The sequence below is a fragment of the Triticum aestivum genome, chromosome 3A (genome assembly GCF_018294505.1).
Source record: "Triticum aestivum cultivar Chinese Spring chromosome 3A, IWGSC CS RefSeq v2.1, whole genome shotgun sequence".
Taxonomy (NCBI): Eukaryota; Viridiplantae; Streptophyta; class Magnoliopsida; order Poales; family Poaceae; genus Triticum; species Triticum aestivum.
Genome location: NC_057800.1, coordinates 687793626 through 687798114, shown reverse-complemented (window position 1 = coordinate 687798114; position 4489 = coordinate 687793626). Strand labels below are relative to the sequence as shown.

At 42.0% G+C, this 4489-nt stretch overlaps 1 pseudogene; it reads right to left on the bottom strand.

Annotated features, from left to right (window-relative positions):
* Positions 1-471: 471 nt before the first annotated feature.
* Positions 472-4056, bottom strand: LOC123063235 (beta-glucosidase 5-like; annotated as a pseudogene).
* Positions 4057-4489: the final 433 nt, after the last annotated feature.

Genomic DNA, 4489 nt, shown 5'->3' with positions numbered 1-4489 from the left:
GGAAAAAAATCTGAAGGGAATGCCCATAGCACGACACGTGGCGGCGGATGAGAGCACACGAAGTGACGCGTTCCTAGCCCACCGCAAATGGCTATAAAATCTTATTATTTTTAGCTGAACAATATGAGTCTCTAAAACAATGGTTTATTTATAAACCTATTGAAGACACCAAAAATGACGCCCTCGCAGCTTTGCTAGTTTGGCCAGAGAGAATGTTAAGCCTGTGTTAGGTTCAGTCATACTACTACTCTGGTCAGTGACTACTAAATTGCGGTTCAGTTCATCTATGTTTTCTATCCAAACGGCGTCCAAACATGGGAATGAGGTCAGAACTATATTCGCAGGAGAAAGTAAATCACGGGCGTAAAACAAAACCGGTGGAAAATAATATCTCGTGTTTTTAATTTAAACCATCTGCATTCTAAGCGTGAAGTCTCACAAGTGTTTTGTCGCCTTGTTGGACGACCAATAGAACATTACTCTTAATCTATTTCTTCTAGGAGAACGATAAGTTTTCAACATACACTGTACATACTTGTAGTAGTACTACACGTTGCACATACAGAAAAAACAATTTATTTACTTACATTAATTTCTTTCACCCAGGATAAATTTAGCATTTCCCATATATACCTAAAATAAGGTCACTACAACTCAGTGCATCTGACTATACAACTCACTGTTGAGCATGGTGTCCTGTGTCGTCGACCTCACTCCGAATACTGATGCCATTATTTTTCAAAAAGCCTGAGTACCAGTGAGCAGAGAGCCTGGCTTCTCGTGGCCGCGCTTCGTCATCAAAGTCGACACGATACATGCCAAACCCTAACTTGTACCCTGCTAAGAACTCAAAGATGTCCAGGAAGTTCCACACGAAGTAACCTTTCACATTGGCTCCGTTTCTGCAGAGGAAAAACTGCACCATGGTAACTGAACTCTGAAGGTTTCACAAAATTTCTTGGCGGAATTTGTTTGAATGGCTTACCTTAATGCATCCAGTGTGCTCCCTATGTAGGTCTTCAAGTATTCCACCCTGTCGGTGTCATTGAGAATGTCATTCGCGGCTGCCTTGCCTGAAGAGAGATCATGTCTAAACTTCATCACGTTTACCGAATCGATTAATTTTAGATGAGAACTGAATCAAAGTTTGGAGATCAGTGTGACCAGAAAGTAGTTCGACTTGCCATTCTCTTGGACATAAATGGGGAGGCCCCCATAGGCTTCTGTCAGATACTCCAGCACAAGTCGCAATCCTTCTGGGTCGTCTGGATAAACCGTTGGGACGTACTGCACTCAAGAGAACAAGTTACATGAACCAGAATTCCCACTTCAACTACCTCATGTTCAAAACAGCTGAAACAAGTGGCATCCTTGACAAACATAGTGGGAACCTTTACCTCGCTTGTTGCTGGGTCTGTTCTAGAACCTGCATCACAGAAACATATATCCTGTAAGTATATGTTTCGAAAGCTTCGACAAACTATTTGGTCAATATATATGTTTAATGAATCAAATTCCCACTGAACTGATGAACAATGCAGCAATACGCCGATGCAGATACAAAATTTGATTACCTCTCTGGTAAACTGACATGTCTGCTGCATAGTCACGAACACCTTCCTTTAAAGGGCGATCATTCACATAGACAGAATAATAATGATTTATTCCTATGAAATCAATAGTGCCCTTAACAAATTCAGATTGGGATTTTGTGAAGGATGGGAGGCGGGAACCAACATTCATCTTCATCGATTGTGGGTAATCTCCGAACACCAAGGGTCCTAGTGTCCTACACCAAGGGTCCATGTTTGTTGCACATTCAGCTGCAGAATCCGGAAGCAAAGATAAGAATCTAAATGACATACAAGCCAAACATGAAGTCTTGATATCTTTTAGTTGCTTCTAAGTAGAGTTCGTCAAAGGATAAGTCCAAAATGAGTAGACGTTTATGCCAACAACTCCCTTTTGCACAGCCTACACCCGAGACAATTTTTGTGACCACACACATTTTTGCATATGAAATACATTGTGTTGAACTAAAATAATTCTGTTTTTGTTTATTTGAACCTTTAAAATAAGTCTGTTTGTGTAATTCATGAGATCCTATGTCAAAAAATTGGAAAATCTTATACAGAGAAATTGCAATCCTGAAGACACCGTAAAAATTGTAATGCTCACAAATACTGTTTTCTTTACTGGTTTAACAATACTGGTGTTTCTGTATTAAAATTAGATGAAAACTTAAATCTTAATACTTTACTTGTTTGAAAGAAGTTGGAGAATGTGCTGGCAAAAAGAGTTATTGTTAATTTGAGCACACGATAAACTCACTTGATATTGTTCTCTGTAAAGTCTTGTAGCTGATGCATGTGCCAGTATCATGTTATGAGCTGCTATGTACGGCTCCACGGTTGAGTTCCCGGTGGTACATTTTGTTATTCCAAAAGGATCGGAACAACGTCCAGGTGCAAATATTCCACTATCGTAAGATGCAATTGGGCCGATATTAGGTTCGTCTATCGTGGTCCAGTATGAAACCCTGTCTCCAAACTCTCTGAAACACACATCTGCAAATGCTGTGAAATCCTCCCTGCATTTTGCAGTACCATCGATGAGGAAATATCACTAGGAAAGTAGGAATAATCATTTTTGACAACATTTTGCAGAGGCCACCTCCTTTATCCAATTTCTATAAAAAGGTTGGTTATTTCTCAGCTTTGGAGCAATTTCATCCACAAAGGAAAAGGCACAGGATCTTACACAATTCTAGGGCTTAACCATCCTCCATACTCATCATCCAAAACTTGTGGGAAATCGAGATGGTAAAGCATGACATGGATTTGAATCCCTAACGAAACAAGAAGGCCGTAGGGTTTAGATAGTGAAGTATTAAAGAACAATAACTTTTAGCCAACTATGATAAATTTCCACGGCTTGTCATGTATTATACTTTTGAAAGATGAAATATCTTGTCCGTACAACAAAATTTAGAAACTTCTACAAATACGCGTACCATGTTTCACTAGCTCATTTATGAGGTTATTGTAGTACTCTAACCCCTTTGGATTGACAGCCCCCCTCCCGTCTGCAAATTTCAGTATCAAACCAAAGACCAGTCATCATTATTGTAGAAACTCATAGTATAGCACAACGAGAAATATTGTGGAAAGCTTTTACTTGGAACAAGCCTTGACCAGGAGATGGAGAATCTGTAAGCCTCTAAGTTTGTGTCGGCCATGAGCTTGACATCATCCTGAAACATCAGGTGATGTCACTAGTGTAAACCAAAACAAACAGCCCTGAATTTCCTTCCACAAAATTGTTCATATAATTCGATGCGAAACAAGAAGGATAACGTGTTATTTTCTCCTGGGATCAATCAAAGAGAAAACGTAGAAGCAATTCAACCATGGTTTTTCTGCGAGAGGGAGGCAATGTAAACTATGACGGTGGTTACCTTGTACTTGTGGTATCCATCAGAAGCGATATCGCCCGTGCTTTTGTCTGGCATTTTCCCTATCAAACAGAGAACAAATTGTCAATGAAAAAAGGAGAAAAAAAACTGTATGGCAAGGATATATTTTGTCTGCCATTTTTCCTATCAAACAAGCCTGGGTTCATTAGTTACCAGCGTGAGTGAAGGTGTCCCAGATGCTTGGGCTCCTGCCGTCCTCAGCCACGGCGCCCTCATACTGCATAAAAAACAGAGCAAATTAACCAGAGAAGCAGAGCAAGAGAAACCAGCTAGTATACACACACCAGCTGACCAAGGGAAACAAATGCATTCTTACCTGGTACGCGGAGGTGGCGGCGCCGAAGACGAAGTCCGGCGGGAAGTCGGTCCGCGTGAAGCCGAGAGCCGGAGGAGCCGCGTCGCCATGGGAGGCGGAGAGAAGCAGCAGGAGCAGGAGGGAGGATAAGGCCATGGCAGTGGCAGATACAGTACCGCGCTTGCAAATCGCGGCCACTAGGCACGTTACCTTTTATCTTTACTGTTCCAACTGCATGGTCCACGCCTTGGTTTCTCCGAATCAAATGGGCGGTGCTGCAATTATGCTTGGCCCGGCCCCTGCTTCGTCGACCCCTGAATAGTACACGTCGTGCTCTGTTTGGTACTTGTGTTGGGTCGCTCTCTCGCCGAACGATTTTGTAGACTAGCACAAGAAACAACACACAAGAAACAAACACACTACCGAACGATTTTGTAGACTAGCCTTTTTGAAAGCAGGGTGGCTGTTTTTCCACATAGTCCAGCAACCACCAATCGAGCCTCGCCTACGGTGCAACGGAAAACCACATGATGAGATGAGATGAGATACTTCTGTGGTGATAACGGACCAGATGACGATATTGCCCAAGTCCTTTTTTTTATGGGAGTGATATTGCCCAACGGGAAGCCGCGTTTCAGTACAACCTCCCCGCTAAACGTATATAGGACAATATGGACCTTTGACAAATCATACTCCCTTTCGTATGTATGGTGGATCGC